Source organism: Sapajus apella, unplaced genomic scaffold (assembly GCF_009761245.1).
Source record: "Sapajus apella isolate SASKATOON/1434 unplaced genomic scaffold, GSC_monkey_1.0 scaffold24, whole genome shotgun sequence".
Classification (NCBI taxonomy): Eukaryota; Metazoa; Chordata; class Mammalia; order Primates; family Cebidae; genus Sapajus; species Sapajus apella.
This window is the reverse complement of record NW_022436964.1, coordinates 3642557-3667456: the sequence shown is the minus strand read 5'-3', so window position 1 is coordinate 3667456 and position 24900 is coordinate 3642557. Positions and strand designations below refer to the sequence as shown.

At 43.2% G+C, this 24900-nt stretch overlaps 1 long non-coding RNA gene and 1 pseudogene across 1 annotated transcript; one reads left to right on the top strand and one right to left on the bottom strand.

The window, feature by feature from the left end:
* The first annotated feature begins 159 nt into the window (after nt 1-159).
* Nucleotides 160-24900, top strand: LOC116559768. The gene is made up of 3 exons (XR_004272610.1): nt 160-316; nt 20888-21097; nt 24572-24900. It is a non-coding gene; the product is annotated as an uncharacterized LOC116559768 (long non-coding RNA).
* Nucleotides 13046-13548, bottom strand: LOC116559767 (annotated as a pseudogene).

Below are 24900 nucleotides of genomic sequence, written 5' to 3'. Positions count from 1 at the left end.
GGACGTGGGCCCGCGAGGTTGGGAGGGGGCAGGAGGCCCGCATCAGCCAATCGTGTGCTCTCCACCCAACGTGGGGCGCTGACGCGCTCCTCCCCGGAGCCTATGGCAGCGCAGCGCCGGACGGGTCGTTCTCCCTCCCCCTTTCTCTCGCTTCCATCTCCGCCGTCTCGTCGGTCTCCCCTCCCACCCCGACCCCTCCTCCGCCAGCCGCGTCCTCCCGGGCTCGGTGAGGAACTGTTCCTGGAGGAGCCGCGGGACGCCAAAACCAGCCAATGGGAAGCGGCAGTGCGCGGAGATTGGCACTGAAGATGGGAAGGTCGGTGGGAAGGAGAGCGGCGGGGCTGGGCTGTCAATCAAAGTAACGTGGGGCTGGCTAGGGAGAACGCGGGTGCGCGCTAACGGGAGGGACTGGCGAGCGTGCTGCCGAGGAAGCTGGGGGCTCGAGTTTGCAAAAATCCTGCCGCTTGCTCACTTTTCCTTTTAATGAAAATCCTCAGATCTGAGTGAAAGTAACTCAAAGACTAGCTGCGTATTTATTGGAGGCGGAGGGGCGTTTTTGGTAATTCGAGCAAATGAGTTTTTCGGTACTGGACCCCTGTTTGATGCTACTCTGAAAGTGAGGCCACATTCAAAAATTTGAGGTTTATTTTTTCTTGAGCTGCCTTTAGTAGGAAATGCGTAAATGAGCAACCACACGGTTGGCGTACGTACACCAGCCGCAAAGACGACTATAATGTCCTCCCACCCTACCCACCCCCTTTGCACCCATAGTGGTAGGATTTGATTTTATTGCAGGATTTCACGCCACTCTTCAAAAAAATCATCCTGCCTCGTTTGGCGGGAAAGATTCCCAGGATGCTGCCAGAACAAGGCACGCGTGTCCGCAGAGGAGACGCTTTGCTCGGGGCGCGAAATCCCAGGTCTTAGTCTTAAAAGTCCTTACTTCGCTGTGTTGGGAGAGGAGGGGAGCAGCTGAGGTTTTTAGGAGCCTCTCAGCTACAAGCCCATGAGTGTGTTTCCAATTACTGGGAACAAAGAGAGATAAAGTCATAAACCCGCACTGAGACCTGAAAAAACCTGTTCCGCCCACCCCACCCCCGTAGTCTGGGTGGTACCCCTGAGCTGAGCTGTGTGAGGAGCTAAATGGGAAGAGTTAAATAAATGACGTGGCTAAGGTTCTTACGAAGTGGAACTTGAATTTAAAGGGATTTTGAGACTGTAATAATCAAGACATGCTGTATAACTCATGCTGAGAGTCTTCAGGTTTTGTGTATTTCTCTAAATACACCCACAGCAGAAAACCGTCAATATTGCCGCATGTATACTTTTGTTTGAAGAACTGTCCAATGGAACTACTGCCACATGCCCAGTGAGTGAATAATGCTAGTTTAGCCAAACGGTGGTATTTCTTCCATAAGGGCACATCTTGGACAAGTATTTATCTTATGTTGGAAACTAGTTAAGTTTTTTGTATTAATAACCCCCACGTTCCCATTATTTTACCTTCAGGAGACTTATGGGAAGGAGCTTCTTTAAACAAACATACATTTTATTTAAAGATGTGCTTTTACAGATCTTTTTCTTCAAATAGTTTTAGAAGTCGTTTTAAATAATACATTTCACTGTTGGAGTTGTTTTTAAATATGTATGATATTGATTTGTCTAAAATTGCATCACTCCCAAATATCAATTATAAATGAAAAATAAAAAAGCGATTTTAGCTAGTCTGTACGAGGCCATAGTAAATTCTTAAACAAGTTGGACTTTGTGGCTTTGTGGTATTCTCATTAAGTACAGTTGGGAAAGCAGCGATATTATTAATTTTGCTAACATGGAGAATGAAATAAAGGAAGCACTGCCTCTCTTTCCTTGGTTAAATTTAGTGATGAGAGCTTTGCTCGACATAGAGGACTTTTTGGAATCATAGGATCCCAGGGCTTTGTTCTTAGCAACCTGTTTTCCTTGATATCATCTAGTGATTGAGCCATATATGCCAGTCTATGGCTAGTTCATCCCATAATCAGCTCCAGGACTGGGTGGAAAGTGCTTGGATGCCACAAGTATGCTTGTATACATGCTGCGACAACTGGAGCAACTGATACTCCTCCCCAGCTTACCCAGGCTTTACGTGGTGCCTGTATCTTGAATAACTGGCACATTCTTGTTAAGTTTAAACAGAGCAATTAAAATATGCTTTGGGATTGGGCAAAAGTGTTGCTACTTCTCTTCCTTACCCACCCTGCTGCCCTCAAAATCAGTTCTAAGACATCTTTAAATGTTCTGTAATATAACTACTCACAGATAATGTAATGTGTCTGCTCACCATATTTCCCAGTTTGCCATGAGTAAAAACTGGAAATTCTTTTTTAACTAGTGCTTCTTTGCCAATAGAGTTTGAAACACCAGGCCTTCTGATTTCCTTGTAATGTAGTATCTATAGTAGCTACAGAGCATTATGAATTTAAAATTGGAAGGCCTTTAATTGTGTGCATAAAAATGGTTGTTTTTGGTTTTTGAAGCTCTTTTTTCCCATTTAGAGCATTGTCTGTGAGGGTGGGAGAAGGCTCTGCCCTTTTTCAAGGTCATATTTTCTCCATGATTGTCATGCTGTAATAATTATACTACAAAACTCTCATCAAACTGCATTACAAATGATGGTGTTTAAACAATCAAGTAGCTTTAATCTTCTGTTTTAAATAAATAATATATGTGCAGATTGCCTACAGCCTGTTTAAAAGAAAATAGTCCTTCTCATGAAATCTATAATTTTGGTCTTCCATTTAAAGCTTGTTAACCATAATCTTCCTTACCTTTAACATTCATATGTCAATGATGATTTTACATGAAATAATATTAAGTATGATGCTTCCACAGGAAATTTTCTCTGAAAAACACAGGACCCTTTTTATCCTCTGCAAAGAATCAGAAAGATTGTCAGCTTGTTCCTTTTCTTTTGTTGCATATGTGGGTATATTCCCATTCATTTGTTGCTGATTATCACATTTTCAACTCAGCGATAGCCTAAGTAACTACAAAAGCTAGATGTTATTTAGTATAGACACTAGACAAAATACGAAAAGTTATGAATCATAGCAACTAGACATCTTTTAAATCTATTACTTTTTTATTTGAAATAATAATTGTAATGTTTTTTTATACGGGAGTCTCACTCTATTGCTCAGGATAGAGTACAATGGCGCCATCCCGGCTCACTGCAACCTCTGCCTCCCGGGTTGAAGCGAATCTCCTGCCTCAACCCCCTGAGTAGCTGGGATTACAGGCACACGCCACCACACCGGCTAATTTTTGTATTTTTAGTTGAAGTAGAGATGGGGTTTCACCATGTTGGCCAGCCTGGTCTCAAACTCCTGACCTCAGGTGATCTCCCCACCTCAGCCTCCCAAAGTGCTGAGATTACAGGCATGAGTCACCATACCCCGCCAATAATTGTAATTTTTAAAAGACCACTTTTGTTGTGTTCTCTTCCTTTTAGCTGAGAGTTATTGCTCATACATTTCCTCATTTGCCTTTTTTTTTTTTTTGAGTCAGCGTGTCGCTCTGTCACCCAGCCTGGAGTATAGTGGCATGATCTCAGCTCATTGCAACCTCAGCCTCCCGGGTTCAGGTGATCAGTGTGCCTCGGCCTCCTGAGCAGCTAGGATTGCAGGCTCAAACCACCATGCCCAGCTAATTTTTGTATTTTTAGTAGAGACGGGGTTTCACAGTGTTGGCCAGGCTGGTCTCAAACTCCTGACCTAAGGTGATCTGCCCGCCACAGCCTCCCAAAGTGTCAAGATTACAGGCGTGAGCCATTCAACCCAGCCTCTTTTTTTTTCTCCTAACGGAGAGTTTTCTTAAACCTAAGAATGTGGGGTCCAGAAGAATTTTTCCCAGCATTGCTTTGTAATCTTTTTCTCCTACACCCCTTTACCAAAGAAAAGGGCAAGATGGACATGGAGGTGAAGGGAAGAAGGCAGAGAAGGAAAAAAAATCAGTAGCAGACCCATGCAGCAGTAAAACCTTAAATAAAATCACTTCCAAAGAATCTCTTGCGGTTTCACACAATATGGTAAAATTAGAGATTGCAGGAAACCAACTAAATTAAACTGGGAGCATTTGAAGAGAAATGAGCATACTTTATGAAAATGACACGTTGACTGACCAGTATGCTTTTTTATCAACAATTTCTTTGTTAAGACGAAGATCAAAGGAACCTGCATATGTTTTCATTTTGTTCTAACTAGAAAATTACATCCAGATGTTTAATAGGCATTTGGTTGGTTTTTCAGCATTGATTAGATATGTTGGTTCTGTTTGCTTACAAGTGCAGCCGGATCATTAGCTAATGCAAAGAAATGTTTGCTGTGAGTTGCTAATTAGGGCTTTTGGAAACCCTCCATGCTCAAGAACAATTTGTACAGTGGCCAGAAGAACTTGTGGGACTTGGGGAAGTCGTTTTTCCTTCTCTGTCAGAGTGGGGAGAAGCAGACAGTCCTATTCCCTAATCTCCCTTTGCCTAGGGGGATTGTGATGAGATCCCCAAGGATTGGAGTGCAAATAAATTAGGAAGAGACCACACAGGCACTCCCAAACACAGAGAGATAAATGTGCTCTTTCTCAAACTACCACTGTGCGGTCTTTCGAGGTGGGGGGAGCGAACATCTAAATCGCTGGATATTAACATGTGGAAGATGCTTGGTGCTAATGTTATCAAATACACAGCATTTTTAAGTATACTTTAGAGACAGATGGGAAAGCCCTTTATGATAAACGAGTGTACTTGAATTCATTACTGTAGTACTTGTAATTAAAAATGTCTCCTTTGCAATTTCAGTACTTTTACAGGATACAAGACACCAAGCTTGGGAACTAGAAGGCTGGGGAGAGTGAAAGGAGTGACGGAGAGGAATTTTGGAAGCTAGGGTGAGCCTGGGAGGAAATGCAGTGTTTACTTTCACAGCCCACCCATTCGTTTACCTTGTTAAAGCCCCAAAACTTGTAGATTAGCCATTCACTCAGTATTCAAATAAACTGTTTGGGAATTTGAGGAACCAGGCGGATAAACTTCTTAGCCCACCAATCACGTTTTTAAAAATGCTTGACTGTGTCTGAGGCCTGCTGAACGCCACCTCAGCTGTGGTCGAACTTTTGTTTATTTAAGTCTATATTTCGAGAAAGATATCGGTCCAAAATAGCATGTGTTTATAAGCAATCATAGCAGTGCAGATATAAATCCCATTGTACCCAGCGCAGATATAAATCCCATGTTTTTCTGCCTGTTAATGCACCTTCTAAGTCTGTTTACATTATTTTTTCCAAGACGAAGTCTTGCTCTGTCACCCAGGCTGGAGTGCAGTGGCACGATCTCAGCTCACTGCCACCTCAGCCTCCCAGGTTCAAGCAATTCTCCTGCCTTAGCCTCCCGAGTAGCTGGAATTACAGGCGCCTGCCACCACACCTGGCTAATTTTTGTATTTTTAGTAGAGATGGGGAAGGGGGTCGGGCGGTTCACCTTGTTGGTTAGGCTGGTTTCAAACTCCTGACCTCATGATCCACCTGCCTTGGCCTCCCAAAGTGCTGGGATTACAGGCATGAGCCACCCACCACACCTAGCCAAGTCTGTTTACATCTAATGCACATCTACGGCACAATCCTATGTGTTAATGTAACCTGATTAATTTGGAATTGTCACACCAATAGGATAGATTCATGATTAGTTTCTTTGAAGTAGTTCAAGCAGAGTGCCCTTCTGTCAGATCTTTCCCTGTCTACCAGTGAGATGCCCGGGAAAAGCAAGAACAGTATTTTGGGGTCTGATGAAACATTGCCTGGAATTCAGACCATAATAAAAGTTCTCAGTGTAAATTTGCCTTCCCCTCCCCCGCTTTTTTTTTAACCCATTCTAAAGTCAGAGAAAAGTTGGGATCATACACTTTTTAAAAAAAATTATTCAGTTTAGCATTTAGCTTGACTGAAGCTGAAGAGCATTTGGTAGACAAAAGACAAAAGAGAAGCACCTTTGATTCTCCTTCTTACACATTCATATAGCAAGAGCAGACCTGGGCCCCTTAATGTCCTCTGCTTGAGCCACCTTTGCTGCAGGCCAAGGACTTGCTAGGAAATCAACTTTAAACTGAGACATCTTTCCTTTTCCTTTAAAAACTTTCACTTTGGCAGTATCATTTAAATAACTTTTCTTCCTGAAACTAACCATATCATTGAAAGGTTAAAGCTTGAGCTCACGCCTGTAATCCCAGCATTTTGGGAGGCCGAGGCAGGTGGATCATGAGGTCGGCAGTTTGAGACCAGCCTGGCCAACATGGTGAAGCCATGATCTCTAGAAGGCCTTCACAGCTGAAGGCAGGTGAACTTTGGGGATGGGAAGGGAACTAGACGGCAAGTGTACATTTCAGATACCTTCACATTTCCAGAATGGAAAGTTTAAGTGTAGATGATCAAGTTAAATGGAATAAATACAAAATGTTGCGACATTCTACAAGACAACTAGCCTGGACTATTTGAAAAATTAATGTCAAGAGAGAGACAAAGAGAAGTGGGGAAGGACTGTTCCTTAAAAACAGATATATAATGAAAATGCAATGTGTAAATCTTTATTGGCTCCTGGATTTAAAAAAAAAAAATACAAGATATCTTGGGCAACTTTAATTTGGACTGGATATTTATAGATAGTATAGAATATGGTTCTCTTTTTTTGATGTTAGAATATTGTGGTTATTTTGGAGGATGTTATTCTGAGAAGCTAGATGGTGAAGCATGCAACTTCCAATATCACCTGCAACTGCAAATAAAAAGTGTATATATAGAGAGAAAAAGAAAGCAAATTTGGCAATGTGTTAACCATTACAGAAGTTCAGGATAATGTCTGTAGCTATTCATTTTACTATTCTGTCAATAAAATTTTTCATGATGAAAAGTCTGGGAAAACAATTCTAGGTTCATTGTTTACATCTTTTTTTTGTGGATTATAATGGAATTCACTTCATAGTTAGAAGATTGACTTGTAATGTTTCTAGGTATATATATATAGTGTGTGTGTGTGTGTGTGTGTGTGTGTGTGTGTGTGTGTGAAGCTGGGTGTCTGTAATCATAGCACTTTGGGAGACCAAGGCAGGCGGATCATGAGGTCAGGAGTTTGAGACCAGCCTGGCCAACATGGTGAAGCCCTGTCTCTACTAAAAATACAAAAAAATAGCCAGGAATGGTGGAGTGGTGGTGGGTACCTGTAATCCCAGCTACTCAGGAGGCTGAGGCAGGATAATCACTTGAACTAGGGAGGCAGAGGTTGTAGTGAGCCGAGATTGCACCACTGCACTCCAGCCTGGGTGACAGAGCAAGACTTTTCTCAAAAAAATAAGTATGAAAAAATGATTTTTTTCCCCTGATCATGGGAAAGCTGTCATACTAATAACAAAAGTAATAGCCAGTATTTTTGCTCTGGATCTTTTAATAGTTTTATTATTTATGCTATTTTATTTTTGTTTGATTTTTTTCAACACTCTCAAATGTCCATTAGTTACCAATTAATATAAAATGAAAATCTTTAAATACATTAGGGTATTACCTTAGTAAACCTCTAATGCATTGTTCTGTGATCCGTAAATCTCAGAATCACCAGAAAATCTATTATAAAATAAAGAGAAAAACTTTGTATGTTAAGAATAAGGCAACGGCAAATAAATTTTAATTCCTTAATTTTTTTTTATTATTTTTTGAGACGTAGTTTCGCTCTTGTTGCCCAGGCTGGAGTGCAATGGTGGCATCTCAGCTCACCACAACCTCCGCCTCCCGGGTTCAAGCGATTCTCCTGCCTCAGCCTCCTGAGTAGCTAGGATTACAGGTATGCACCACCACGCCTGGCTATTTTTGTGTTTTTAGTAGAGACGGGGTTTCTCCATGTAGGTCAGACAGGCCTCACTCGAACTCCCAACCTCAGGTGATCCACCTTCCTTGGCCTCCTAAAGTGCTGGGATTACAGGCGTGAGCCACCTCGCCCAGCCACAACTATTCATAATAGAAATAAAGGGGCTGGGAGGCAGAGGTTGTGGTGAGCCCAGATCACGGTGTTGCACTCCAGCCTGGGCAACAAGAGTGAAGATCCATCTGAAAAAAGAAAAAAAAAAAAAATGAATAGTTGTTCTGCCAGCCTTTTCATCACTTGACCTATCAGTGAAACTTACAAATTGTTAGTTTGATTTTTAAATTTTCTTAGTATTTTGAAATATAATGCTGCTACCAATTATTGCTGTGTACCAAGCTTTAAATATTACTTATGAAAAGAAATGAAAATAGCACTAAATCTTGGACACTGAAGTTGTGCTCATGCAGAATCACAAAGGCACATATTTATGATGTGCTAATAAATAAATAGTTTTCCAGAAAAGTTGTGAAAAGTGACAAGGCATAATCTGAGAGTTGACAGTTGGGATATTCCATCTACAAATTCTTTTTTCCTATAATCATAGCTATTTAGTATGTTGTGTTTTTCCTATCACCGTTATGTTTATTGAAGGGAAAACTTTCTGCAACATTAGTAAACAGATTCTAGTTAGCGTGTGAACAGATTAAATCCTCAATTTGTGATGTAAAATTTGCCTCAAAGGGGAGGCAAATATGAAAATACTGGGAACCAGGACTTTTCACACATTGTGTTCATCCATCCATCTAATACTTGAAACCACCATCCACATAACTAATTATTACGTAAAAGGAAACCATGAAAAGAATTTATGCTTCCCCGTGACAGTAGATGCCCCAGGGGAACTGAGTTCCCATCCTGGTTTCCCCCATTTGCAGCCTCCACACTTCAGAATAACTGGCAAGTTGCAACTGGCACTTGAAAAAGTGTTACAAAACACGGACAAGTATTAGAGAAATGTTGATTCATGTAAACAGCCTGCCTCCAGGAATGATACCTTTCTTAAGAAAACCAGTTTTCAATTAGCATCCCTGTGTGCAGGTAACTGCAGTGAGTGTTTCAAGAGAAGCGATTTTTGCCTGTGCTAGAGAGAAGAGAAGATGATCATATTTACATCTTAACTTTCTGAAAATCTGAAAAAAGAATTGACAGATTAAAAGTCAATAGACTCTTTTAAAAATGAAGGAAATTCTGACACATGCTACAACATGGATGAACCTTGAGGACATTATGCTAACTTAAATAAGCCTGTCACAAAAAGACAGATGCTGAATGCTTCCACTTACATGAGGGGCCTACAGTAATAAATTCTTGGAAGCAACAGTAGAATGGTGGTTGCCCAAGGCTGGGAGGAGGAGGTAATGGAGAGTTCTTGTTTAATGGATATGGAGCTTCAGCTTTGCAGGATAAAACAGTTCTGTGGATGCATGGCAGTGATGGTTGTACAACAACGTAAATGCACTCAGTGGCACTGAACTGTATGCTTAAAATGGGTAAGATGGCCAGGTGTGATAGCGCACACATGTAATCCCAGCACTTTGGGAGGCTGAGGCAGGTGGTTCACTTGAGGCCACGAGGTCGAGACCAACATGGTGAAACCCTGTCTCTACAAAAAAATGCAAAAAATTTGGCCAGGCGCGGTGGCTCACACCTGTAATCCCAGCACTTTGGGAGGCCAAGGCATGCGGATCACGAGGTCAGGAGTTCAAGACCAGCCTGGCCAACATGATGAAACTCCGTTTCTACTAAACGTACCAAAATTAGCAGGGCATGGTGGCAGGTGCCTGTAATCCCAGCTACTCGGGAGGCTGAGGCTGAAGAATCGCTTGAACCTGGGAAGTGGAGGTTGCAGTAAGCCAAGATAGCGCCATTGTACTCCAGCCTGCACAAACAAATCAAAACTCCGTCACAAAAAAAAAAAAAGCAAAAATTAGCCGGGCATGGTGGTATGCACCTATAATCCCAGCTACTCAGGAGGCTGAGGTGGGAGAATCGCTGAAGCCCAGGAGGCAGAAGTTGCAGTCAGCCCAGATTGCACCACTCCACTCCAGCCTGGATGACAAAATGAGACTCTGTCTAAAAATAAAATAAAATAAATAAATAAATAAATAATTAGTAAGATGGTAAATTAGACTGGGTGAGGTGGCTCACACCTGTAGTCCCGGCACTTTTGGAGGCTGAGGTGGTCAGATCATGAGATCAGGAGTTCAAGACCAGCCTGGCCAACATGATGAAACCCTGTCTCTAGAGAAAATACAAAAACTCGCCAGGCATGATGATGGGTGCTTGTAATTCCAGCTACTCCAGAGACTGAAGCAGTAGAATCCCTTGAATGGGAGAGGTGGAGGTTGCAGTGAGCCGAGATCACACCATTGCACTCCATCCTGGGTGACAGAGCAAGACTCAGTCTCAAAAAAAAAAAAAAAAAAAAGAAATTTTAAGCATCTCAAACGAGTCTTGTGCACATATACATACACATACAGGTTGCAACATAGAATTTTTTTTTTTTGAGTCAGTCTCCCTCTGTCACCAGGCTGGAGTGGTATGATCTCAGCTCACTGCAACCCCCGACTCCCTGGTTCAAACAATTCTCCTACCTCAGCCTCCTGAGTAGCTGGGCTTACAGGCACCCACCATCATCATGCCTGTCTAGTTTCTGTATTTTTTCTAGAGACAGGGTTTCATCCTGTTGGCCAGGCTGGTCTTGAACTCCTGACCTTGTGATCCGCCCGCCTCAGCCTCCCAAAGTGGTGGGATTACAGGCATGAGCCACCTCGCCCGGCCGCAACACACAATTTTAAAACATTGTTTTACATTATGCTATAGGATTTTTCAATTTGATTATTAGAGATTATTCCATAACCCTCTAGCTTAGGGAAAGTTATTGCCCCCGAAACCATGTTATCATGAAAAATGGCAACACAGTCTGCTCAATAATGTTAGGACAGATTTTTCTTTCCTTTATCCCTTTTGCAATGAGAAGTCGTAATCCCTGCCTTTGGTGAAGTTAACCTTAAATTCCAAATCAGTAGGGTTCAAAGCTCTTCAGAGAATTTCTTAATAATTCTTTAGTCACTCCCTTCCCTGCTGACTCTTTTCTGCCTTGAGGCCCCCTCCTCCTCCCCCAATCTCAGCATCCCCATCCTGTCTGCTGCATCTCATGGCATCTTTCAGCTGCCTCCCTGCCCATCTACTCACCCCAAGCCTCGAGTGGTCCAAAAAAAGAACTAGGCTCAGAGACAGAGGGTCATGAAAGGGAATTCCTCCCAGCCTCTTACTAGATTGACCTTGACAAACCACTGCCTCTCTCTGGGCCTCAGTTTCCTCACTTTTTTTTTTTTTTTTTTTTTTTGAGATGAAGTCTCACTCTGTCACCTAGGCTGAAGTGCAGTGGCACAGTTCTTGACTCACTGCAACCTCCACCTCCCAGGTTCAAGCCATTCTCCTGCCTCAGCCTACCAAGTAGCTGGGACATACAGGCGTGTGCCCCCACACCTGGCTAATTTTTGTATTTTTAGTAGAGATGGGGGGGGGGGTCTCACCATGTTGGCCAGGCTGGTCTGGAACTCCTGACCTCATGATCCACCTGCCTCGGCCTCCCAAAGTGATGGAATTACAGGCGTAAGCCACTCCCCACCCCACCCTCATGTCCCCCCATCCCAGCCGGAGTTTCCTTACTTATAAAATGAGGATAATAACACAGTCTCTCAAGGTGGTTGTTTGGACTGAAAGAGGAGAACTGAGATAGGGTAGTAAAGTAATTAACACTGTTTAACTTTGCGAACATTGTTCCCTTTCCCTTTTTTGCCTGAGGCATGTTGAAGGCCCTCTCTTGAAGTCAGCAGGTGCTGGGAAAATAACACCCTGACTAGAGTCACATTCTGGACAATTACAGGGCAGCATGGACTCCAAAAGTAATGTTCTGTGAAACTCTCGTCCAGTCATGGCCCAAAACTCCAAGGCCGAAGAAAGACATCATCATGGTATTTCTCAGGAGCAGGATAAATGGATATCAGGGAGAGGCAGGAGCCAGTTACTTTGAATGCCCTCCCACCCCGTACCCACTCATAGGCTGCTTCATACTCATGAAAAAAACAGCACTAGGCCGGGCATGGTGGCTCACGCCTGTAATCCTAGCACTTTGGGAGGCCAAGGTGGGTGGATCACTTGAGGTCAGGTGTTCGAGACCAGCCTGGCCAACAGGCAAAACCCTGTCTCTACTAAAAATACAAAAATTAGCAGAGCATGTTGCCGGTTGCCTGTAATCCTAGCTAATTGGGAGGCTGAGGAAGGAGAATTGCTTTAACCTGGGAGGCAGAAGTTCCAGTGAGCTGAGATAGCCCCACTGCACTCCAGCCTGGGCAACAGAGCCAAGACCCTGTCTCAAAAAATTAGAAAAACAGCACGAACATATCTTTTTGGAACTAGGAATGCAAACTTCCAAACTTTGGGTGAGAGGGCTATGAAAACAAATAATGAACAATATATATCAACTGTTTTTGGTGGCTACTGCCCTGAGTTGCCCATTTAGATAACATAATAAGAACAAAATGAGGCTAATCAGTGAGAGGTTAATGGAATTAGGTCTCACATGTGGCCTCCTTAAATGTCATGCCATCTCACCCAATGAATATGAAGTTGTATGTTAGAAAGACCTTGAGAAACACATACAGAAATTAGGAAGTCAATTAGATATCAACTGGACTCTTCTTAGGAATATTATCTGGTCTAGTACTATTTTTGAACTGGGAACTTCCATTTTTACTCCTGGAGACTTTTCTTTCACATCATCAATTTTATTAGTGATGGCTGAGGTCTCTCAAATCTGTAAATAAGGTTTAGTGAGAATTGATGAGCCCTGGTTAAATAAGAATTCTAATGGCTTATGGGTTGCTGCTATGTGGTAGAAGTCAAACTCAATTTTTTTTTTTTTTTTTTTTTTTAGAAAAAAACCTCTCTGTCACCTAGACTGGAGTGCAATGGCATGATCTCAACTCACTGCAACCTCCACCTCCCGGTTCAAGCGATTTTCCTGTTTCAGCCTCCCAAGTAGCTGGGATTACAGGCATGTGCCACCATGCCAGACTAATTTTTGTATTTTTTTTTTAATTTTTAATGACCAAAACAAAGCATCTAAGATCGCAGCTTCTGGAAGAACCACTTGTTCTTGCCTGTATTATATCGCTCTTCAGACTTGACCTTGGCCTCGTCGAGCCTTGCGTTTAAGAGCAGGATCTCTGAGGACATCCTTATTGATGACAGTTTTGTCAAGGGGATTCCACAGAGTACCTTGTGGGCATCAGGTGACTGTAGTTACAAACTTTCACAAAAGACTTGATACTTGACTCTTGGCAACCTTCTTCTTGCCCATGGCAGCTGTCACTTTGTGAGGACAGTGGTCAATTCCAGCCACCATAGCATGGCTGTAGGGGCGATCTGAAGTGCCATCATGAGTGTTCTTCACAATAACGGCTTTGCATCCACCGTAGCATCCAGCCAGGACAAGCACCACCTTCCTGGGTTTCATGAACTTGCCCATTTCGACAGCAAACACTGGGGCCTACAGCACAAAAGAAAGAAGGATACTTCTGCTTAATTTTTGTATTTTTTGTAGAGACGGGGTTTCGCCATGTTGGCTAGGGTGGTGTTCAACTCCTGACCTCAAGTGATCCACCTGCCTCAGCCTCCCAAAGTGCTGGGATTACAGGTGTGAGCCACCACGCCTGGCCAAATCCAATTATCTTTTAATTCAACAATTCTCTGTCTACCAGGAGACTCTCTAGAACCTCTTCTATGTGTCTTTTTTCATTCGAAACATTTGCTTTGAAATCAGGCCTACTTTAGAAAGACAAAAAAAAAAAAAAATCAAAATACAAAACCTTGATTTGTGAAAATGAAAGCAAAAGAGAAGGGATGTTTTTCTCTAAATTTAGCTTTTTTCAGTAAGAAAACATTAGACCATCAGGTAATCAATCTTGGCTACACAGGTCAAGCAAAAAACCAAACAAACACAAACCATAGTTTGTTTAGCATTGCTGTGCCCCTAGACGAATTCTACGAGCTTTTATGTTGCTATTACTCTCCTTCCCCATTGCAGCCCTTTAAGAAAAGTTCTGTTTGGGAAGCTAGAACAAAGCCTATCTTTATGCTGTGAGCAGTGCCTAGCTCTCAGAGTTGGAGGAGGGGAGAAGAGAAAGGAATAATGAACAAGAAGGAGGAGAAGGTGGTAGTTAGTTTCTTCTCAAATTTCACTCAGTAAGAATTCCTTCAGTGTCAAATGGGGAGGCATCTTTAGGATTTGCAGTTTATTAAGTGTTATTTAATGTTTTCAAACACATTCTTTGGAATACACTCTTCTTTTTTCTTTTTTTGAGAGGGAGTTTCGATTTTGTTGCCCAGGCTGGAGTGCAATGGCACAATCTCAGCTCACCACAACTTCTACTTCCCAGGTTCAAGCAATTCTCACCTCTCGAGTAACTGGAATTACAGGCATGCACCACCATGCCCAGCTAATTTTGTATTTTTAGTAGAGGTGGGGTTTCTCCGTGTTGGTCAGGCTGATCTCAAACTCTTGAGCTTAAGCAATCCATCCACCTTAGCCTCTCAAAATGCTGGGATTACAGGTGTGAGCCACAGTACCCAGCCTAATTTTTAAACTCTTTGGAGAGATGAAGTCTCACTATATTGTTCGTGTTGGTCTCGAACTTCTGGGCTCAAGTGATCCTCCTACCTCAGCTTCCCAAAGTGGTAGGATTACAGGTGTAAGCCACTGCACCCGGCCCTAGGAAGCTCTTTCATAAGGAGAGAATCTCATCCCTATCATCCTTTTGGTTGACGATAGGAGCCAAGATGGTATTAGAGAAAGGTGGAAGGTGGTGATGGTGGTGGTGGTGGGTGGAAGGGATTAATGTTGAGAATCGTTATTTCCATTGTAAAAAGAGCCTGATGTGTTCCTTTTGTGAATCCTATTATTCTCATTTCTTGAAAAATATTCTGATAGGATACTCCCTAGTTCCACAATCTCAACAGATAATTAGTGTGGGAAGTAGCAAAGTTCCGTTTTAAAGTTTCCTTTCTTGTTAAAGAATAAGTGTGCTAATAACTATGTAGCTGTTAGACATGCCATGCTTACAGACATGTAATACATTCTATGTCCTTGTACTTTAACTAAGATATCTGCGCCAGACATGCTCACAGGCATGTCCCAGCTCTCCATTGCTTTTACCTGTTTAGAAACATTTTAAGTTAGCCAATCAGTTTTAGTTTAGATTGTGAGGTCCAGCTCCAGCCCACGGACAGCAGACACAGCAGTAAGGTTGACCCCAAATGCGTAAGGGATAAATTTGTGTGTTTTCATTTGTTCATTGCACTGTTGTGGCATGATGGCTAGGGAGGATACCCTTCCTGCAGTTTAGAAAGTAAAAATTGCATTGCTGAAAGATCCTTTGTCTCAGTGCTGATTTTTTTTTTTCTTTTTTTGGCACCAAGCATCTATTTCCAACAATTGATAAGAATCCCAAGTTGGAATTAGTTTCATTGAGTTTTAGCTCAGAGCTCTGTATAGAAAAGAACAACGGTTCTTCTACAGGTAAAAGAAATCGTGGAGAAACAACCTCTTCTTAAGTTGGCTTTGGGACCCAGAAAAGTGCAAATAGTTTGCAGTTTGCTAGTGGCTAGATGGCTTCCAGCAAGCCTTTAAAATAAATAGAATAAATAGAGTCTACAGCCATACCATCCTGAATGCACCCGCTCTTGTCATAAAATAAATAGAATTTCTTTGGTGAAGCATTTGCTTCCCAAAAGCTATGACAACTGTTTTAGGGGCTAAAGCCCTACTCATAAAAGTCCAGCTGCACACCTCTCATGGTCCTGCTAGAATTCATACTCCTGGGCTGTTGGTCCTTAGTAGGTGGACATTGTCTAATCCCTTAATCATCAAGACTTAGCTGTCCCATATCCACTTTCAAGGATGTATGTCTGTGCATTAATGGAAGTTAAAGTTTTGAAGCATAATCTGTACCAGATAAGAAGTTATCAGCCAATATGTTTATGTAGGTCTACCAAAAAATACAGTTCTCTTCTAGACATTGAGGGATAAGGAACTATTACATAAATGTTGGCCAGGCACAGTGCCTGTAATTCTAGCACTTAGGGAGGCTGAGGCGGGTGGATCACCTGAGGTGAGGAGTTTGAAACCAGCCTGGCCAACATGATGAAACCCTGTCTCTACTGAAAATACAAAAGTTAGCCAGACATGGTGGTGGGCACCTGTAATCCCAGCTACTTGGGAGTCTGAAGCAGATAATTGTTTGAACCCAGGAGGCGGAGGTTGCAGTGAGCCGAGATCACGCCAGTGCACTCCAGCCTGGGCCACACAGCAAGAAGATTAAACAACAACAACAACAAGATATTGAAACAGCTTGAAGCAAGACCTGTTCTTTCTAGGGCCTCTCAGTCTCTTTTGGAGTTCGTTTCAATGGGTTTTACCACCGGAAGGGAGAGGTAAACCAGGCTGAAGGTATGTCTGGCAGTAGATTTGGGAGAGGGAATTTCTTCTGCACATCAAAAATGGCTCTAGGAGAGCCCTCTTTGCCCTCATACTGCTGTCCCTGTGCACCTTCGTCTCACCATCCTGCATTCCCCTCATTATACTAATCTGGGCCACATTTATTGGTGTGTGTCATTACTGTTCATTAAAGTTGAGAAACCACATTCTATCTTTCTCTTTCTTACCTCCTACCACCCCAAAGGGCCAGGCTAGCCTTCCTTGTACATTCTAATGATTCTTAGACTCAGGAAAGAAACAGAAGTGGAATGCTCTGCTCAGGAGTTCCGGCCTTGGCCACATCTTCCCCTAAAAATTAACCAGAGTCACACTAATTTGGGGAGGAGGTAGATGTTGAGCTGGTTATACACTTGCCCAGCTAGTTCTTCCTTTCCCATCTGGCTCTTCTTCAAAATGTGTCTCTTCTCTCCTTCAGCAAAGATCCCTAGAGGGCCAGACAGGGGAATGAGGAGCTGTTCCTCAGAACTCTTCTCTGAAGCTCTCATATTTGAGGACAGTGTCAGACAATGCTGCTGCTTTAATATTAGCGACTGACACTAACAGGCGAAGGAAAGGCAAAGGAATATAGTCCCAGCAGAGCCCAACACTGGACTGGCTGTACTTTTGTCAATATTGAATTAAGAGCTATAAAATATTTCACCTTTTCTAATTCAAATAATCCCACTGTTGGAACTGCATCTTGAGAAAACAGTTTGAATTAAGACAAGAGAATTCTAACGATACCTAGTGCCAATATCTTAGTATCTGAATGCCATTACCCATGAGAAGGTACCAGAGCTCCTTGGAGAAATGGCTGATTCAGATCTGGGGCAAGGAAACCTCACGGTATGTGTCAGAAAGGAAAATGGTACTTAGAAAAGGAATAGTTTTGTGTAGAGAGGTGGTGAATTCTGTTTGGATTGAGCTGGAGGTACCTGGGAGATGTTCAGCTGGAGATGATCAGTGGGTTCTACACAGTTGTGGATGTGAATTTAGACCTATGTATCAAATCAGATATGGATAATCAGTGTTTCTTGTATCACCTTGCAGAAGGGTTCTCTCCGATTCTTGGTGAAAATGCAGATTTCTGGGTACCACCTCAGAGGACAAGGCAATTGCATTTTAAAAATATTCTCCAAATGATTTTTATTTTTTTTTTGAGACTGAGTTTCACTCTTGTTGCCCAGGCTGGAGTGCAATGTCGCTATCTCGGCTTACCACAACCTCTGCCTCCTGGGCTCAAGTGATTCTCCTTCCTCAACCTCCCAAGTAGCTGGGATTACAGGCATGCGCCACCATGCCCAGCTAATTGTTGTGTTTTTAGTAGAGACAGGGTTTCTCCATGTTGGTCAGGCTGGTCTCAAACTCCCCACCTCAGGTGATCCGCCCCCCTCGGCCTTCCAAAGTGCTGGGATTACAGGCATGACCCGCCCCATCCAGCCCAAACATTTTTTAAAAGTTAGTCCACGTGGTGTCATATTTTTTTTTTTTGTATTTGTAAAATTACAAAAAATTAGCTGAGCATAGCGGCACACACCTGTAGTCCCAGCTACTTGGGAGGTTGAGGCAGGAGAATTGCTTGAACCTGGGAGGCAGAGGTTGCAACGAGCTGAGATTGCGCCACTGCACTCCAGCCTGGGCAACAGAGTGAGGCTCTGTGTCAAATAAATAAATACTTCAGCATGTCAAAAACGCCATAAAAAATTAAAATGAAAAATTAGAGGGAAATCCTACAGCATATATGAACAAGTAATATCATTAATGTATGAAGTTTTTATAATCTGTGCAGAAAACTACCACTATTTCAGTAAAAAAACAAAATGTGCAAACACAAAAATATGCAATTCCCAAAAAAATACAATTTTCTCTCTCTCTCTCTCTCTATATATATATGTGACATGAATATGAAATCCTTATTAAAACAAAAATGGAATGTCATTTTTAACTCCTCAAATGGGCAAATATTTGTACAAGAAAGTATGGCCTAGGGAATCAGGGAAATAGAAATAAGCAAAGTCACCCTCTGTTAGTAGAAATGAATTTGGCATCACTTTTCCTTTGTTGTTGTTGTTGAGACAGGGTCTCACTCCCAGGCTGGAGTGATCTTGGCTCACTGCAGCCTGTACCTCCCCGGGCCCAGGTGGTTCTCCCAGCTCAGCCTCCATAGCTGAAACCACAGGCGTGCACCACCACACCCAGCTAATTTTTTGTATTTTTAGTAGAGATGGGCTTTCTCCATGTTGTCTAGCTGGTCTCGAACTCCTGGGTTCCAGCAATCCACCAGCCTTGGCCTTCCAAAGTGCTGGGATTACAGATGTGAGCACCACACTCAGCTTAGTATCACTTTTCTGAAAGGCATTTGTAAGTAATATCAAAAATTTAAAATATTCCTACCCTTTGAAAACAATTCTGCTTCTGGGAGCTTAGTCTTTACATGTATGTAAAAAAAAAAAATTGTTTCAGGCCAGTTGTGGTGGCATGCACCTGTGATCCCAGCTATTCAGGTGGCTGAGGCACAAGAATTGCTTGAACCTGGGAGGCAGTGGTTGCAATGAGCCGAGATGGTGCTACTGCACTCCAGCCTGGGTGACAGAGAAAGACTCTGTTTCAAAATATATATGTACATATATATATATATATATATTTTTTTTTTTTTAATTTTTACAGGCTCGCTGGCCTTTGGCAACCTTGTGCTTATCACCATTGCCAAGAAGTGTATGCAAGTATGAACTAGTGAGCATCTCCCTGTTCCAAGTTTTTTCTGTTTGTTTTGAGATGGAGTTTCGCTCTTGTTGCCCAAGCTGGAGTACAATGGTGCGATTTCTGCCCACTGCAATCTCTGCCTCACAGGTTCAAACCGCTCTCCTGCCTCAGCCTCCCGAGTAGCTGGGATTACAGGCATGTGCCATCACACCCGGCTAATTTTGTACTTTTAATAGAGATGAAGGAGATGAGGTTTCTCCATGTTGGCCAGGCTGGTCTCAAACTACCGACCTCAGGTGATACACCCGCCTCGGCCTCCCAAAGTGCTGGGATTACAGACGTGGGCCACCTCGAGCCCAGCTTGTTACAAGTTTTGACAGAGTTTTATATCTTCTCATTTGTAGATGTGCACTTTAATACAGACAGCTACGTGATTAGCACGTAACACCAACTCAAGGCTCAGGAGCTCTGTTAGTTGAAATAGTACATACACATCTGTAGCCTCTGCTTCCGTTGTTCAAATATCCTTATAAAAATAGTTATGACAAAGTGGCTGTTCCCAGAGGTACACAGGCAATCGTAAACCTCGGTGAGTTGGCTGTTTTCCCCTTAGCCTGAGAACCACAGCCCGTCACACTTAGAAAGTTAGGCCAGCAAATCGGGGAATGCAAATAGAGTCAGAAACCTGGAGTGCTTTTATTCCCTTCACAGACTCATCTAGCAAAATGGATTGCTTTGCAATTGTGAAGAGGGAAAAAAAGAATAAGGAAGAGAAGAATGTGTTGGCTTTGTGCGCCCTGGTTTGAGTATAGGATGATTTTTTCTTTTTTTGGATGAAAAGTGGGATCTTAATGGACGCTCACAGTCAGCTCAGGCAGCTTCTGAAAGATCCCCTTGTCAAACAGCACCCTAGATAGAAGGACCCATTGTTTTCTAAAACTAAAGTTACCACTCTTTCCTTTATCCTTTCTTTTGTACCTTTTAGCGTTTGCTTGATCAGAATATTTTAATCCCTAATGTGGTGACTGCCTGTAATTTATCTCATTAAGCCTCTCCTATTTTCTCCTGTTTACATGACTAATATTATTGTGTTTTATAGAGCTTATACCAACAAGCCACTCCTTTGTCCCATTGTTTCAGCTCCAGGCCAAAAACCAACAATGAAGTTTTATCTTTCCAATCTTGGACCTCACCTACTTGTCATTCAGAGCGTATAGATTGCATGAAGAGCATGTTCCTTTGAAAACAAAGCAAGGATTCATTTTTATGACCTAAAAACAAACAATTACCTTTCTCAAAGGTCCTGGTCATCTCTTTTTATGAGTATAGACTGGCAAAGACTCACCTTAGAAGAGGAAAAAAGTATATACTTCCTTGTGGGCTAAAAGCCCAAAATCCCCTAGCAATAATGCCCTGCTCCCTAACTTATATTTCTTTCACAGAGCATAGAATATCCAGAAACAGAGAATCTGAGCAGTGGAGGAGGGCATGTGGTGAGGTTATCTCGTCTAAAGCCCTGCCCTTCAGCAAGACCACACCCAAGCCAGACAGAGGAGAATTGATCTTGTTTTTCAACACTTACAAAGCAGAGCCTTCTTTGAAAGTCCCATTATTTGAAATATCGTGTCAGAAAATTTTTCTAAAAAGCCAGCCTAGTAAAAGCTTTTCCTGTCATTTTCTCAGTTACTCTTTTTCTTTTCTAGGCTGAAAATAACAAGTTACCATCCTCAGGGAATCAACGATTCAACAATTTAATGAGCAATAACTTCTGGTGAGACTGTGGTTCTCAAACATTAGCAAGCATCAGCATCACCTGGAGGACCTATGAATGCAGAGATCGCTGCACACCCCCAGTTTCCAATCTCAGAGGTCCAAGGAGGGCTCTAGAATTTGCATTTCTAGAGAGCTCCCAGGTGACGCCAATGCTATTGGACTGGGGACCCCACTTTGAGAACTGCTGCTATAAGGCCCAGTGCTAGGAAATCTGAAGGATAGAAATATGCAGATGCCTAAGAGGTGGGAACAAGTGGAACTGACAAGTAAACGGGTTAACCTCCCTAAGGAAAGTGCTAAACGCCTGTCACATAAGCCCTTTGCTAGCTCAGGGTGCAGTGTGGGAGGCCGATGTGAATAGTAGTTTGGGATGTCAGCCATTCACACCAGGAACTGTGTGGGCACTGAAGGGGAGCACGGTGCCCAGGCTGGGTGAGGAAGGGGCCATAGACAGCATCCTGCAGACCAGAAGCCACTCCTGTGTGGATTTTGTTTGTTCGTTTGTTTTGTTTTTGTTTTTGAGATGGAGTTTTGCTCTTGTCGCTGAGGCTGGGGTACAATGGCTCGATCTCGACTCGCTGCAACCTCTGCCTCCCAGGTTCAAGCAATTCTCCTACTTGAGCCTCTCAAATAGCTGGAATTACAGGTGCCTGCCACTCACTTCAGCCTCCCAAAGTGCTAGGATTACAGGTGTGAGCCACCACTCCCGGCCTTCTGGGTGGGTTCTTTTTTTTCAGACAGATTCTCACTCTGTCGCCCAGGCTGGAGGGCCATGGTGAAATCTCGGCTCACTGCAACCTCCACCTGGCGGGTTCAAGCGATTCTCCTGCCTCAGCCTCCTGAGTAGCTGGGACTGCAGGTGCACACCATCACACCCAGCTAATTTTTGTATTTTAAGTAGTGACGGGGTTTGTATTTTAAGTAGTGACGTTGGCCAGGATGGTTTCCATCTCCTGACCTCATGATAATGCCTCAGGGATTATAGGCATGAGCCACCATGCCTGGCTTTTTTTTTTTTTTTTCCTTTCGTGATTGCTCTTTGAAGTTGTTGTTTTTTTTTCCCCCCTTTTTATATTTTAAGTTCTAGGATACATGTGCAGAACATGCAGGTTTGTTACATAGGTATACACGTGCCATGGTGGTTTGCTGTCCCCATCAACCTGTCATCTACATTAGGTATTTCTCCTAATGCTATCCCTCCCCTAGTCCCCCATGCCCTAACAGGCCCCGGTGTGTGATGCTGCCCTCCTTGTGTCCATGTGTTCTCATTGTTCAACTCCCACTTATGAGTGAGAACATGTGGTGTCCGGTTTTCTGTTTCAGTGTTAGTTTTCTGAGAATGATGGTTTCCAACTTCATGTCCCTACAAAGGACACGAACTCATCTTTTTTTATGGCTGAATAGTATTCCATGGTGTATATGTGCCACATTTTCATGGATTCTTAAAGAAGAGAAGGTGTGCAGACAAAGGGACAGGGTGAAGCATGTGCTCTTCCAGCAGAGGAACAGTGTGGAACTGAGGAGGGGACATGGAGCATTCACCAGGCAGCAAGCTGTGCAAGTGTCCCCTAGGGGAGCGTGCAAGTGAATGAGGACAGAGTGCAGAGGCGGGCAGGCCGAGACTCAGAGGGCAGAGCAACGCGGTGGGGGGGAGTCTGGGCGATATTCTGAAGGCTCCTTTGACACTGAGGACAGAGAAAGCTTTGCTAAGACTCCATAGAAGGGGGGATCAGAGAAAAAGGAGAAGCAGGAACACAGCTCTCCCCAGTCCTCTAGGTCCTCCACTGTAGGACTTCTCTGCCAGGCTCACTCCAGTTTCCTGCTGATATCAGGTACTTGCTAGCCTCCTAGCCTAAGTGCAGGACCACATTCTCTTTCCTTTTAATTTCATTGAATGATTTGGCAGTTTCATAGAGGGAAATTTATAAAGACACTGGGCAAACATAAAACCAAAATGAACACAAAGAGAATACAGAAGCTGAGTCTAGAGATAAGGCTTCTAGCTCCACCTTTTGTGGGCTGTACAGCTTTGAGCATGTTACTTAACTTCGTGTGCAGCAGTCTCTGTATTTAAATAGAGACCTTATCCCCCAATAAGACCCTGAAGACCTTACAGGGCCGGGCCTTCCCTGACGTCTTTAGCCTGAGCTCACATTCACTGACTCTGCCCCAACGATATAAACCTCTTTTGAAGTGGGCTTGCTGTGCTCCTTTCTGCCCTAGGCCTCTGCACAGGCTACTTCCCTTGTCTGCAGTAGCCTTGCCCTTACCTCACTAATGAACTACTACATTAAAACTAAGACCCACTCCCTCAGGGAAATCTCTCATCTCCCTGAATAGGTTAAATCTCTCTGATGATAGGGTTTTTTAGTATCAGGAACTTCTACCTGATGTCACTGAATGATTGCTTTCTGTGTAATTATTTGCTTAATATTTGTCTCCTACTAGAACAGGGGTCAGCAAACCATAGCCAGCTTTGGCCTGAAGCCTGTTTTTATTAAAAAAAAAGTTTTATTGGCATGCGGCCACACCTACTATTTTACATAGCATATGCGGTTGCTTTTGCACTACAGCCGCAGAGTTGACTGGTTGCAGCAGAGGCCTGATGGCCTACAAAGCCTAAAATACTTACAATCTATTTTTTACAGAAAAAAAAAATGGCCAATCCCTGTATAATCTCCATGAAAGCAGGCACAAGGTCTATTTTTGCTTACTTGCTTATCCTTAGTATCTAGCATAGTGTCTGCCACATAAAGGATGCACAATAAATATTTATTTTAAAAACAATGAATACAAAAAGATTTTTTAAATGACTATTTTGCCAGAGTGTTGAAAGAGTTAAATAAGAGACAGTATTATTTAAAAAAAACCCAGCAACGTATGCCTAGAACGTAGTAGGTGTTTAATAAAAAAATAAATGTTAGCAGGGTTTTTTTTGTTGTTATTCTCAGCCTTTCTTTAGTCAGTGCTTTTTTTTTTTTCTTTTTAGACAGAGTCGATCTGTCGCCCAGGCTGGAGTGCAGTGGCATGATCTCAGCTCACTGTACCCTCCATCTCCTGGGTTCAGGCAATTCTCCTGTCTTAGTCTCCCTCCCAAACAGCTGAGATTACAGGCGTGTGCCACCATGCCTAGCTAATTTTTTTATTTTTAGTAGATACAGGGTTTCGCCATGTTGGCTGGGCTGGTCTTGAACTCCTGACCTCAGGTGATTCACCCGCCTTGGCCTCCCAAAGTGCTGGGATTACAGGTGTGAGCCACGGTGCCTGGCTGTCAGTGCTTTTTAGTCTTCTCTCTGATTCTAGACCTAAACTGTCCTCTGACCCTGGTGTGCTCCTGTCTTCCGTATCTTATCCTCTGGCCTTGGCCTCCTGGAGGAGAAAGGCATTTCCATTCCTGGCCCTAGGAATCTTTCTTTGCATCCAGGTTCTTAGCAATGTACTCTCCACCCTTCCTAGAGTTTTCCTTTTATGATGTTCAGTCTATTTGAAGCATATTACTTGCAAGCCTTGTCATAGTCTTCGGGTGATGCCCCTTTAACTGTCCTTCTGGCTTGCTTCACCAGGGTCATCTAAATGATGGCAGTTCCATCTTACTTTATGACCACTTCCTGCAGGGACAGCAGACAACTACCTGTGGTTGGTCAGGAGATGCTGGAAGACTGGCGGAGAGCTGCCGATGGGATAGTGAAGAGCAGAGGCTTGTGGACTGGACCTGTGTGGTTTCGTAGGTGAGAGGAGCGAGGTAAAGGAGAGCAGGCGCGAAGCCCGGCCTGGAAGCTGTTTAGTCTGGAGTTGGCCCAACTGGATATAGAACCCAAAAGAAGGGAAGGTTTGGTAAAACTAGGGTCAGCAAACTGTGACCTGCAGGCCAAATCCGGCCTGCCTCCAGGTGTTTTTTTCCCCAAAGACAGAATCTTGTTCTGTTGCCCAGGTGGAGTATGGC